Source organism: Schistocerca nitens, chromosome 2, assembly GCF_023898315.1.
Source record: "Schistocerca nitens isolate TAMUIC-IGC-003100 chromosome 2, iqSchNite1.1, whole genome shotgun sequence".
NCBI classification, from domain to species: Eukaryota; Metazoa; Arthropoda; class Insecta; order Orthoptera; family Acrididae; genus Schistocerca; species Schistocerca nitens.
In genome coordinates this window covers 940,274,612-940,289,592 of record NC_064615.1, presented here as the reverse complement: position 1 = coordinate 940,289,592, position 14,981 = coordinate 940,274,612, and positions in this window count along the sequence as shown.

Here is a 14,981-nt window from a genome sequence, read left to right as displayed (position 1 = left end):
GGTCGATAAGTGAGGGGGAGGTTACAACACTATCTGGTCAAACGTATCCGGACATCTACACTCCTGGAAATTGAAATAAGAACACCGTGAATTCATTGTCCCAGGAAGGGGAAACTTTATTGACACATTCCTGGGGTCAGATACATCACATGATCACACTGACAGAACCACAGGCACATAGACACAGGCAACAGAGCATGCACAATGTCGGCACTAGTACAGTGTATATCCACCTTTCGCAGCAATGCAGGCTGCTATTCTCCCATGGAGACGATCGTAGAGATGCTGGATGTAGTCCTGTGGAACGGCTTGCCATGCCATTTCCACCTGGCGCCTCAGTTGGACCAGCGTTCGTGCTGGACGTGCAGACCGCGTGAGACGACGCTTCATCCAGTCCCAAACATGCTCAATGGGGGACAGATCCGGAGATCTTGCTGGCCAGGGTAGTTGACTTACACCTTCTAGAGCACGTTGCGTGGCACGGGATACATGCGGACGTGCATTGTCCTGTTGGAACAGCAAGTTCCCTTGCCGGTCTAGGAATGGTAGAACGATGGGTTCGATGACGGTTTGGATGTACCGTGCACTATTCAGTGTCCCCTCGACGATCACCAGTGGTGTACGGCCAGTGTAGGAGATCGCTCCCCACACCATGATGCCGGGTGTTGGCCCTGTGTGCCTCGGTCGTATGCAGTCCTGATTGTGGCGCTCACCTGCACGGCGCCAAACACGCATACGACCATCATTGGCACCAAGGCAGAAGCGACTCTCATCGCTGAAGACGACACGTCTCCATTCGTCCCTCCATTCACGCCTGTCGCGACACCACTGGAGGCGGGCTGCACGATGTTGGGGCGTGAGCGGAAGACGGCCTAACGGTGTGCGGGACCGTAGCCCAGCTTCATGGAGACGGTTGCGAATGGTCCTCGCCGATACCCCAGGAGCAACAGTGTCCCTAATTTCCTGGGAAGTGGCGGTGCGGTCCCCTACGGCACTGCGTAGGATCCTACGGTCTTGGCGTGCATCCGTGCGTTGCTGCGGTCCGGTCCCAGGTCGACGGGCACGTGCACCTTCCGCCGACCACTGGCGACAACATCGATGTACTGTGGAGACCTCACGCCCCACGTGTTGAGCAATTCGGCGGTACGTCCACCCGGCCTCCCGTATGCCCACTATACGCCCTCGCTCAAAGTCCGTCAACTGCACATACGGTTCACGTCCACGCTGTCGCGGCATGCTACCAGTGTTAAAGACTGCGATGGAGCTCCGTATGCCACGGCAAACTGGCTGACACTGACGGCGGCGGTGCACAAATGCTGCGCAGCTAGCGCCATTCGACGGCCAACACCGCGGTTCCTGGTGTGTCCGCTGTGCCGTGCGTGTGATCATTGCTTGTACAGCCCTCTCGCAGTGTCCGGAGCAAGTATGGTGGGTCTGACACACCGGTGTCAATGTGTTCTTTTTCCATTTCCAGGAGTGTATTAACCGGCACTAACATAGCGTGTGTCCATCCTTCGCTCTGCTGATGGCTTGAAATCAGCTGAGGACGCTTCTGACAAGCTGTTTGAATATCTGTGGAGGAATGGCAGCCTAGTCTTCCTCAGCAGCCGAAACTCTAGGGTCTTGTGCGAAGTCGACATTCTAACTCATCCCAAAGGAGCACTAAACGTAAAGTCGAATGTCGTGAATGCCTAGGAGACCCCGAAGGGCAGATTCAGTCGCCTTACTGGTAACGCTTTGTCTACCAAAAAATGGTTCAAATGGCTCTGAGCACTGTGAGACTTAACATCTGAGGTCATCAGTCCCCTAGAACTTAGAACTACTTAAACCTAACTAACTTAAGGACATCACACACATCTACGCCCGAGGCAGGATTCGAACCTGCGACGGAGCGGTCGCGCGGTTCCAGACTGTAGCGCCTAGAACCGCTCGGCCACCCTGGCCGGCTTTTGTCTATCCCTCGCGCCTTTAGGCATCTTTCATTCGCGAAGTATGAGAGCTGTGTATGTATCTGTTAAGCGTAGGAGACTGGGGTGGATGTGTGTGTAGCGTAGTGTCATCTTCCTGTTGGAGGTGATGGGTGAAGGGAGGTGGTGAAACCCAGTTTCGGGATTAGCCTACTGCACTCGAAGAGCCCCAAGGGGGTCGCCAAGCTTAACTTCCCCATCCGACGGACAGATCACCATCAACAGTGCCACGTGCCCTCTCTTCATGAGACACTGCGGAGAGCTTTGGAGTTTAATCCAGGCCATTTGACGCAAACACTGGTGATCAGAGACTCCATGCCACCAACCCTCCTGTCTCCTATACCGTAAGGAAAGGTGAAATGCCAACAGCTCTCGGCGTACCTGAACTGCTACCCATCCAAGTACCGGCCACGCCTTCGGTGATCTGACGGGAACCGTTGTATCCACCTCAGTACGGCCGTTGACACATAAGGTGAACAGTCATGCTGATACGAACAATCATCGCCTCTGAACTGCTCCTCTACTGTACGTAGTACACAACGGTGTAAAACGTATTCATATCCTTCCGCATTCAGTGTTTTCCTAAGCGCAATAATGATACAACACCTTAAGGACAAAAAACGCCCACTGACGTAACGCCACCTCGTCACTGCTTGACCTTTGGCACTACACATGACGCAGGTAACGCTCACCAGGCCTTTGCCAAACCCAAACTCTTCCATCGGGTGGCCACAGGGTACAGCGTGATCCATCACTCCAAATCACTCGTTTCCAGTCATCCAGCGTCGAGCGACGTCACTCTTTACACCACCTCAAGCGTCGCTTACCACGTACTTCAGAGACCCATGTGAAAGTGTAGGCCGCGTGCTGCTGCTACGGTCGCAGGTTCGCATCCTGCCTCGGGCGTGGATATGTGTGATGTCCTTAGGTCAGTTAGGTTTAAGTAGTTCTACGTCTAGGGTACTGATGGCCTCAGATGTTAAGTCCCATAGTGCATAGAGCCATTTGTTTATCGTGTTTCATTCTGCTATGAGTCCGATTCGATCATGGATAAAAGCAGTTAAGCAGTTAAGTTACGAGGGCTGACGGGGAGAAAGGAGGCCTTTAAAAATAACTTAAAAGTCGCGTAGTGGGCAGGTGCCAGACTACCAATACATCGGTCCAGGTCGTTTCTACGATTTTTTTCAGTCATATATCCCTTCTTTCGCTTCTGGCAATAACTTGTTAAAGTCTAAACTGCACCGTACTTCAGCTGGTACCTTATACAATAGGTCCTTCCCACATGGAATCTATTCCTCGACGAGTTAACGCCATTATTATGAAGTCTAAATTAGGGGTTACACGGTACTATGGTGATGCCTGTAGTGGTTGACTAATTTTTGTTCTTGTTGTCTGGTGTGCCCATATGTAATAGAAGACGACTACGGAAAATCAGAAGGGGTAGCATAATCCCTTAACAAGAATAACTAACACAGAAAATATGTATGCAAGATGGGTGCTGCATTTTTTGGCGGCTAATCTAAAGCAAATGTGAAAACAAAATTTTCAACAATTTTTCGGCCATTTTATAAGGAAGTAGCTCATTTTATGTGTCGTTATTTACTAGCTGCGGTTTCTCCACGCCATTCTGTTAACGAAACAGAAATCAAAGCAGTGGGGAGAAGCCAATGGGTCTGCATGAAAACGGGCGAATTCGACCTCATTTGCTGGAAAGATTACGGACAGTGTTTTCTGGGATGCAGAAAGAATTACCATGCAGTGGGTAAAAGAAAAGGAGACGCGTATTGCAACAAATCTTCTGATCCAACCGGATGAAAAAATACGGGAGGAGAGCCTTTTATTGTCAAAGGAAACAGAAAAGTACGCTCATTGTAATCATCTGGCCACTAAAGTGCCGGCCGCGGTGGTCTAGTGGTTCTAGGCGCTTAGTCCGGAGCCGCGCGACTGCTACGGTCGCAGGTTCGAATCCTGCCTCGGGCATGGATGTGTGTGATGTCCTTAGGTTAGTTAGGTTTAAGTAGTTCTAAGTTCTAGGGGACTGATGACCATAGATGTTAAGTCCCATAGTGCTCAGAGCCATTTGAACCATTTGAGCACTAAAGTGTTTTTGCAGCGGGGAAAATGAGAGATAGGATGTACCAGTTCTAGAACGTCCACCATGTTCGCTACACTCGGCACCCTTAGATGTCCACCTAGTCCTGCGTATAAACAAATTTGTGGCTGGAAAACGTTTTGAGCCCAATGAAGAATGGGTGGAAGCCTCTATTGAGTACTTTACGCTTTCTACAACAGCTCTTGAGGAACTGAGCCCGTTTGCCTGAAAAAGAGTGGGCACAAAAACGAAGAGTTCTTTTTTCCCTATAAATCCCGTGTTTCTCCGTCAGGACAGGAACTTCTTCTCGAAAGCGTTGCTATTGCAGGCGTCTTTTTGTCAAACTCAGGGGATAGAGACAACGGTCCACAGCATCAGGCAAACAGAACTCCGTCGATCTCGCCTGAGGCCAGTCGGAACCGACGGTCCACCGTGTCATCCTCGGGCACTGACCTCATTTAGATGTGGTGCGAAGGAGCGGCATGAGTAACTTCCTCTCGGTCGCGGCGTGAATGATCGTGTGTTGTGAAACAGAATTTATTACCTTCCTCATGTACCCGTAAAGTATCCGTGTCACTCAAACATCCCGTGCTGAAGTTACATGTAAAGACTGTTTAGTGAAAACCCCATTTCGTATTATAGGAACCATACTGACAATTTGTTAATATACGATGTGCACTGTGCGACGGAAGAAGTTTGCTGTTAATAAACGTCTGTTCCATAAAATTTGATTCACTTTTCCTCTCCTTCCATACATAATCCGCTGAGTTCCTACCTCCTCTGTGAAATCACTGATAGGCACAGAATTCTGCTTACGAAATGTGTGACAGACGTTTAATGACATTTCTTCCCTGAATCGGCGCGTTGAAGTCTCCTTGTTTATATCCGTTGCGCATTTGAAAGGTCTCTGTTGGATTCCTTTCATGTTAATTTCTTAAATCTGTTGTCATTTACGGCATACTTTCCACTTCTAAATTTAATGTGGTGTTTCTGACTCTCTCTGGGAGGAGACTGAGCAGTGGAACGTGTTACGTTTACACATAAACAAGAACGATCTGTCACACTACTACACTTTAAAACACAGTTTATATGTAATTCATGTCACACAGTCTCATACGGAACCTACATCCGCTTTCTTTTATATAGTGTATATGATAAGATACTGTCATCCCCCTTCCCCTCTGTGTGAAAGGCTGAATGAGCAAATGTATTTCTAGTTGCATGCTTGTGGTAGCAGACAAGCCTGTCTGCTAGAGAACAGTAGGACCAACGTTGGAACAGGTAGCTGCGCTTTCTAAAAGCAAAGAGGTTTCTATTCTTGGTTTGGTCCTGTCTGTCCCTTGTCATGTTGGTATAGGAAGCTGCCTCTCTGGTCACTTCCGATTGTATCTGTGAGGCACCCTCGGGAGGGGCCCACGCCAGTCTGTCCGTGGCGAGCGTCTGAAGTGATAAGATCGCCGCGCTGGATTAGCCAAGCGGTCTAGGCGCTGCAGTCATGGACTGTGCGGCTGGTCCCGCCGGAGGTTCGAGTCCTCCCTCGGGCATGGGTGTGTGTGTTTGTCCTTAGGATAATTTAGGTTAAGTAGTGTGTAAGCTTAGGGACTGATGACCTCAGCAGTTAAGTCTCATAAGATTCCACACACATTTGAACATTTTTGAGTGATAAGATCTCCAGCTAAGCATGTCTCTGCTAAGTCCGTAGGACAATGGATTTCTTAAGTTGAGTGTGAAGTTCAGAATATCTTCCAGTAGTTTGCTTTGTCACTACTTTGTGAACAAAGTGGAACCACGTGTTGATGATCCGTAACTCTAACTACGATCATCAATCTTAAATGCGAATGTGCGTGATATTATAACGTCTCGTCTTGACAATATTTTCCAATATACAACTATTCTTTATGTTCAACCCACGTGGGGTGTACTTTGTGAGACCAGTACCACTTGCTTATATAATTGTTTGACCCATCAGGTTAATAGTATGAGGATAGTAACCAGTTTGAGGTTTTTCTTTTGTAAATTGCGTTTCGATGTAATTTATTTTAATTATCAAAATTATTGTGGAGTTACTCTCTTTGTGTAATCCAAGTTGACCACGTGAAGCACGTGGTGTAATTTTGAAAGTAGCCCTCAGCTATTCTTTTCGAGAAGATTTCACAGACAATTAGTATGAATTTAGTATACAAGTGTGTGGTAATTTCATGACGGACAGGATTGCGCCACGACCGTAACTTCTTTGGGTGAAAATTGAATCGGTTGTTTGTGGTTAATTTCCTCTTGCATATGTTTCAACATTCTTCGTGTGTTGTTTTATGAATGCAGTGTTGTATGCAGTCTCCCAATCTTGGCTCCATATTTGATGTGTTCCGTAAGATTACAAACTCACATTTTCACAATCCTAAATAAGGCACCAGTTTAGTTATGAATCAAGTTTAATATGCTGAAATTTTAAGGGAACAACAGATTTAAGAAATTAACATGAAAGGAATCCAACAGAGGCCTTTCACATTCGATGTACCTTACAGAGTTAATAAGATACATTTCCATTGGGGATTCGCAGTACATAGTACATAGTGGAATTTGGGTATGCAAATGCTGTTTTCTCAATTTACAAGGATTGTGGAGCTCTTCAGAAGTGCATGATACATGGCGAAGCTATGTCCCGGAGAACAATATCTTAAAATATAAATATGAATCAGGAGTAGCAGTTTCGCAATGCATAGAGGGCAGTTTTAGTACTATGATGTGGCACTGCGGTAACAGGTCAACAGAATTATATTGCTGGAAACACAAAACAATAACAGAACCCAGCAACACTAAATGCATGCTTGAGGCCGAAGATTAATGTGGGCATAACTGTTGTCAACAGCAAGTGAATGAAACGAGTTTGTTTCCCAATAACACAGTCTGAAAATAACGTTGACAGTTGGAATGTTGTGGAGATATATTCAGTATACTACTGTTAAATGACACATGGTGGATGATATGAAACGCAGCTATTCTGTAACGACCTACGTGAGACCACGGATGCCTAGTACCAAAAAACTCAGAAAATATCCCTGAACAAATGCATTTGTGCCTTGAGAATGGCAGGTGTGCTCCTGTCGAAATATCGGCGTTGTTCGACGACGTCACCCGGCAGCAAACCCGTCAGTTATTTGAACATTCAATTCGCCAGGAAAAGTTAAGGTCTCAACCTCAGAAATATTGTCAGTGAAATTCGGGTTCGCAGTGTATGTCTGCGCGCTGCTCCATTTTAAATGCAAGGTAAGCTGTATCGAGAATGGCGCCATTCTGATAGTACGTAATATTCGTCTCACATCCAACACCACCCGCAAAAGACGACAGATAGTGTCGTACTTGCGGGTTAGGCGATGGGTGAGCTGGATAAAGAGGAAAGTGCGATACCAGCTGATGACTTTGGCCAGAGACGTAGTGAATAAGCGGCATACGAAGTTAACAAGGTAGGGGTTGTAGGATCATATATATTTAGAAACCTCAACAACACATATAGTTTTGATTTCGAGAATTTACTACGTAAGTAAAAAAAAAAAAAATCGAATTGCAACACCATCATGATCAGTCACCTATAAATAAGACAAAATTTCTTTGAAAGAAACAAATCAGGTATCGAAAACACAAGCTCTACAACTTGTTGGACATCACGTCGAACTAAAAAATTATTTATCGTAAATACATTGCATCTAGTGACGGAAAATACACTTTACCTACACACCTCAAGCGGAGAGTGCGGCATGCAATTACGAATATTTGTATGTATCAGTGGTAAATCCATGTGGTTGTCACACTAGAAGAACATTAGCTGTTTATCAGAAAGAAAAAAATACTGAGTATCTTAACAGAACACTACACCCGTTGTGGGGACCAGTGTAACCAGAACGGATTTAAAAACATATCACGAAGAAAAAATACCTGATAAATTGATAAAAATTACACTGCTGTGGAAAACTTAAGGACGAAAGTAACTTTCCGATGATGTGTCACTGCCAAGTAACATAGCTCGATGAAACTTGGAACAAACATAGGAAGAACTGCTACAGTATAGCACTGAAGGCAATTGAAAGAAATACGCAATGAGACGAACACAAATGACACATTTCTTCAAAAGCAATAATTACGCTGACGTCACCGCGATTTGTGATGGTCCCCTGGACATTGCAAAAGGTGGGACATGGTTCTTAATGGGGTATGTGATCACCACGGACAGCAATGTATGCTCTGAAACGTGCTCCCATGGTGGCCGAAAGATGGTAACGAGTTCCTCTGGTAGGGGGTTCCACTCTTCCACCAGCGCGGATGACAATGTTTGAATTGTCTTTGGTGCACATGGACGTGCCACAGTACGTTCCCCCATTGCATCCCACACGCGCTCAATGGCATTTGAGTCGTGGGGACAGGCAGGCTAGTTCACTCGCCGAATATTCTCTCGTTCCAAGAACTCCTCCGTCTGCTCAGTGCGGTCGCACATTGTTGTCTATAAAAGTGAAGTCAGGGCAGAAAGTACACCTGGAATGACTCACATTGGAAATACATACAGTGTCAAAATAATGTTGACGGAGAGGGTATTGTGTTCAAAGACTTGGAGTTCAGTACCCCCCCCCCCCACCCCCCCTCCCTGCAATAGTGTCACTCCCCACATCATAAAACCTGGACCACCAAAACGACAGTGCTCATCCGTGCGTTAAAGTGTTCACACCTCTCGTATTGTGACGGAGGGTCCAGAATCACTGCTCAGGGTGAATCTGCTCTCATCTGAGAAAAACACGCGCCCTCTCTCTTCGTTTCTCCCGTTCCTGTGCTCTTGCCACCACGGCAAACGGTACATCCAATGTACACAATGTTCTGGTCGTCAGGCAAAAAGACCATCCCCATACAGTCGCCGTGACACTGTGGAGCATGAGACTGGATTCCTTGCAGTCCAGTTCAATGTAGTTGCAATTAAACCCCTTGTTCGGCGTGGGTCCCTTGCAGACGACCGTGGTCGACCAAGTCATCTCTTTTGGGAAGCAGTGTCTGTGGTTCGGAACGCTCCCTATCCTGATCAATACCGTAGGCAATACCAAACTCCTGGGCCACACTCGTCACACTTTGTTCTTTTTCCAGTTTCCCGACGGTTCTTCCCCGTGTGAGGTCATCCAAATTTTGTCTTCGGGCCATATTGTGAGGATGAGCATCGTAAGTGCTCGCTGACTGACGCACATTGTGTTTTCCCATTAATTCAACTGCCTCGTGTTGCGCGGACAATCACATTTGCCGTTATAGTCAGTATGAGCTCACGCCATGTAACCTCCAAATTTCTGTGCCCCACTGGAGGAGCTCTGGCTACGTGCTACCGCGTTTTTGTTATTTTTACAGGATAGTCGATATTTTATGTCACTCTATCTACCTCGTCCATAAGTTTTGCCGAGCAGTGAATTCCTCGTGAAACAGGAGAGACAACATTTTGTTTCTTGGACTCAGCCGAGAAACAGACATTGCCAGAAAGAATATTAGTACACCTGGAAACAGGACGTTGATTTTGATCCGATGACACCTAAGCCACCTGGGGGATGTTAAATTTACTGATAATGGTTTCAACATAGACCTCCAACAGATAGCGTAGTGACATAGCTACCACAATCCCGACCGCTCTTTACCTGGTTGGATAGTACCTGACTACCTCTTGGTTAAGCAAGTTAAGTGCTTTGCACTATTCCTGCGTTTCCTAATATGTATTTTGAGTGGGCCTATCGTGTGTGTAGGTCCTATTTTGTGATGAGCATTTTATGTTATTTAATAATCGTTACTGTGGTGTTTTTTTTTTTTTTTACTGCCTTAGCAGGTCGGGCCATCTTGTGGTGCCCCTTCTATGTATTTGGTTCCCGAGGTTCGAAACCAGTATGTTCTCTGACTGCTGTGATTTCTCATAGAAAAATTGAGCGGTCTGCCTTATTCTTTCCTTTATTGGCTGCACTCCAGTGATGGTATGCAACTCCCTAGTGGGAAAATCGCGAGGGAGTTTCAAGATCATCCTAAGTACTCTACCCTGGAGGCCCTGTAATCTCCGGATGTGGCAGCCTGCCGCGTTGCTACCACAATCCCATCTGTGTCTGGCCTTTAATACTGAACGCCCGCAGCCAGTGAAGCAAACAGGCAACCATGCCACAGAGATACACTCGTGCTTCATACAGTCAACTGAGCGAGTTTGAAAGGGGTCAAACTGTGGCCTTCCGAGAGGCGGTATGGTCCTTTCGAAGAACTGCCGCACAAATAGAATGTACTGAATCAGCTGATCAACGCTGCTGGTATCAGTGGTCATATGAACATTCTCACACTCATAGATGAGGTTCTGGACGTTGAAAGACGTGCACTTCATTCACCATTCAGTGCTCGTATTTCATATTCCTAATCGCAGCAGTCTGGTATTCGGTAAAATAATAATTCAGGCAATATTAATAATTTCTATGGGTTGCCTGATTTATTTGACGATTTTCACAGTTTGTCTCACGCTGATCTGTGAGAGGAACTTGGCGCCAGGAATTTACGTATTTATGGGCGAGGGCAGCAGTCTTCCTAGCAGCCAAGATGGCTTCCCGTTTCCCATCCTTTTTCCGATCGCCTGGGTAGCACGTGGTGTCGTTTGAAAGTTCAGTAGTGGTCAAAGTTTCTCCTGCTCTCAGTTCCCGAACCTGCCTTACCAACCTTGTAAACGCTATTTCTGCTCAATTTTAACGTCGCGAGGTCGCCTCCGTGTGAAATTCCGGCCCTATGATTGGCCAGTTCAGGTGCGCGCCCGTTTTTCGCGGGCGGGCGCCAACCGCCCTCCGCGGATGGGTGGTGGACAAAGGGGCAGTAGGCAGTTCTAGTGTGACCGTGCCGGAGACCGGAGGTGCCGCTTCCAGGAGATGAAGTTCGGTAAGCATGAGCGCCGACGTGCACTGTAGATTCGCGCCCTGCGGCCCAGAGGGAACCTGATACGTCATTGTGAATAGTTCGCGCCTTGCGGGTTTTATTCCTTCAGTACGGGAGGCTATCTAGCGATTCACGCACAGTAGCATCTTTCTTGGTCTTTGGCTGTTTTATGGTGGTGGTCGTTGCATGCCTGCAACGCCTTCCTTTACTAAATGGGATTCTATTTGATAATACGGCGATCGTTACTAAAATTCCTTTCCCCCTTCTATCGTGGCTGGTTATGAACGTACGTTGGGGCAGGCTGCTGAACTCGAATCTTTCTTCCCCCCACCCCCATTTGGTTGTATTATTGTTCGATTCTCAACTGTTTAATAAATGAGTCCGTTAATCTTACATTCTCTCTCTATTCTTACGTGAACCCATCCCTAGTGTAACAGAATAATGCAGAACTATTTGCTATAAGGTGCAGGTCTCGCGCCACTAATGATAGTATAAAGATTCAATATCGCGCGCCTGGCACGACCATTGCACGCATGGCACCGATAACAGTAGTAATCGTTTTCAACTATCCCCCATTGACAAACTGGGAAGTGTTCACGGCTCAGTGTGAGTACGTGCGCACTAAATCCACTTGATGCGGTGGAAGTAGTGGCCCCTGTTTTACCTTGCTGGTTTAGACAAAAAAAAAAAAAAATCAAAAATCACAGCCCCTACAGCAAGGAAGAATAACCTGTAAAATAAAAACGAGCCACTGTTTTTAACGTCCATGTAGCACAGACGCCCTTCAGAATCATCCTGTTGTAAGGGCAGGAGTGGCAGATCGTACAGCGACAACAGTACAGATAAGAGGGCTTTTGATCCCAGACGTGTCAACACGAACTGTTGTGAACCAGTTATTAGCCGTGGGACTACTGGCACGCACACCTCTAGCTCATCTTCCACTCACGCCACAGCATCGACGTGCACGGCTCGACTTGTTCCGTTAGAGGATCGCCTGGAAGGTGGAATGGCGGGCCGCAGTCTTCAGCAATGAAAGCAGATTCTACCCGCTCGCAAGTGATAGTCGTTTACGTGCAGGATCTAAACCTGGTGAGAGCTGTCTTGTTGAGCGCATTTGTCCAAAACACACTGGCCCCACCCGAGGCCTTATGGTCTGGGGAGCAATAAGCCGCAACACTCCTCCACCTTTGGTGTTGGGTCAATTCTAGTGTCCGATACCACCCGTCGGCTTTGACCAATGACGTAATGTGTGATGTTATTTTGTTTGTGCCGCAGATTGCTGTCGATGAACGTTAAATGATTTCTCTGGGTTTCCTCGTTACGCGCGTATATTAATACTTCGATGTAGATTGTTTTGTTTTGGTCTCGTAATTTGTTTTCAGCATCTTTTGTTAATGAAAGTAGACATGATTTACAAGTAGTGGTGATTAGGAGGTCTTGATTTCTCACACTGTTCGTTATGGATGAGTCAGTTGTTTTTACTGCGAAAATTCTGCTTCAGAAAATGAGTGATCGTAAATCAACTATAAAATTTTTGCAATCATTGAGCGTCATTGCTGAATTTTGCAAGTGCGGTGTCTGTAGAAATTATATGGTTTTGACGGAGGTTGCGTTATCACGAACTTCCGACGAATACATGTGGAGGTGCAGAAAAAATAATATATGGAGATCCATACGCAGGGGGACGTGGTTCGTAAGATCGGGGCTGAATTTAGAAGTAATTGTCATGCTAACCTATTTTTGCTGTGAATATTCTTGTAAATCTGTCATGCACGAAGCAGGAGTCTCGTGTGGCAATGTAGTCGACTGGTTCGTGTTTTGTAGAGAAGTCTGCGGGGAATTTATGAAGTATAGGCAGGCGTTATAGTTGAAGTAGATGAGTCACATTTTGGAAAGAGGAAGTACGAACTGTAGTTCACTAATAAGATTATTTTTAAGCACATTTCTGATATGCTATAATATTTTTGCCCAACAAACAGTAATGTTGGAATCGGTAACTAGAAATGACCTCCTACATAGGCTGCTTCTAGTTACCGATTCCAATTATTCGACGGTTCATTATTTAGATCGTTCTTGCAGTGCGTGTGGAAAATATAATATATGTGCACTTGTAATTGCTCTCGTGTTCTTATTTATTTCAGTCATCTTCAATTCGTTTAAATGAAATTCGCGCGTAAATAATAGTCGCGTTAAATGTATTATTGTATGGCATGCTACATTCGTTTAAGAGTATGATCTGTTCCATTCATAGATCGTCCATTGCAGCATCTTTGCCTTACGTATGACGTCATTGCTCAAAGCCGACGGGTGGTATCGGACGCTAGAATTTATCCTTGGTGTTTCTGGAGGGCGGGCGCTTAGCAGCACTCGGGATGTGCAGATTGTGGTTAGACCCGTTCTTTTGCCATTCTTGCAACAGGGAGTTGATGTGTTGTTCCAACAGGCTAATACTCGCCCACACACTGTCCATGAAACTTAACGTGCTCTACAAGACGTGCAGTAACTTCCCTCGCCAGCACGATCTCCAGACTTGTCTCCAATCGAGCACATGTGGGATATGGTGGGACGAGAAGTGACACGCGTAACTCGTCAACCAACAACTCCTGCAGAACTACGTGAACAGGTCGAGCAGGCATGGAATAACGTTTTCCATGACAGTACTGCCCATCTGTACGATCGACTGGATGCCAAAGTCAGAACCTGCATTGCCACCTGTCGAGGCTACACGTGTGTTTCAGCATGAGTCAATACCTGGTACCTCAGAATCGCTTGTGCCATTGATCTGCAAATGTAGTCATTTCATGTACTACATCTGCACTGTTGTAACAATAAATTTTGAGTGAATTAGAAACCTCTACAAGGGTTTACTAATTTTTCCAGCAGGTTAATTCCACAACGAAAGTATGACAATAAACGCTATAAAGAAATGTAGTTCAAAATTCGGTAATTTCCAAGAATGATTGCCTATCGAAGTAGCTGGGTCCAAACGAAACATATCGAACGTGCGATCGTAAATCGAACATGCGACCCCGGTGGCGGGCGTTGTGATCAATTATTTGTGATCGTCATTTTTATCTGTTTTCCGTCGATCCCTTACTTGCTCTAAATTACATACATCCGCGAATTATTTGTGAATTGCTAGGGTATCCCAGACGATTTATGTCGTTACTCAGTGGGATGTCTGGTGTTCTTGACGTTCCTTCGTCGGATTCTCTCACATGGAAGAATCTAATTCCATGTTTATGCAGCGTAGAAAATTGTTCGACTTTTTGCAGCAAATATGTAGCACTACCAGACAAGGAAAAAAGGGACTGTGTAGACTGTGGTGGTGCAAAGTGTGTAAAACTTAGTAAGAACAGTTTCGATGCTGAAATACCGTAACAATTTCATTGCGGAGAATGCGAAAAACGGAACGAGTATCAGGAAGAATACATGGTTCGAATCTTCCAAATTATCCATCCAGATCACCGTAATGGACTTTCTCATGACGACAACACCGACGACGACTAAGGTAAGTCGTCTCCTTTCTAATTACAACTATTTTTGTAACACTCTTCTTTTGTCGTTGCTGTAGTGACCAACGTAAACATACTCATAACGCCCACCACCGGAGTCGCATGATCGATTTCCTATCGCACGTTCGATATGTATCGTTTGGACGCAGCGACTTCGATAGGCAATCATTCTTGGAAATTACCCAAAATTCACGCTAAGAAATGACACCACAGCAGCTGTTACCTTTGCTTTGGTGAAAACAGACAGTAAGTATCGGAGATTGCTGTTGAGTCGGTGAGCTCACCTTGGTTTCGGTCTCCGACTCGTCCTCCAGCAGCTCATCCTCAGACGGCTCTTTCCGGTGGCGGCAGGCGCGTCGTTCGGTGCAGAACACCGCCCCCACGATCATGACTACGAGCAGAGGCAGCATCAGCCTGCGCGCCACCCTGGCCATCGCGGAAACGACCAGAGCCGCAGCCTGAGAGGAAACGACTGTTGCCTAGACACCGCCGCTGGTC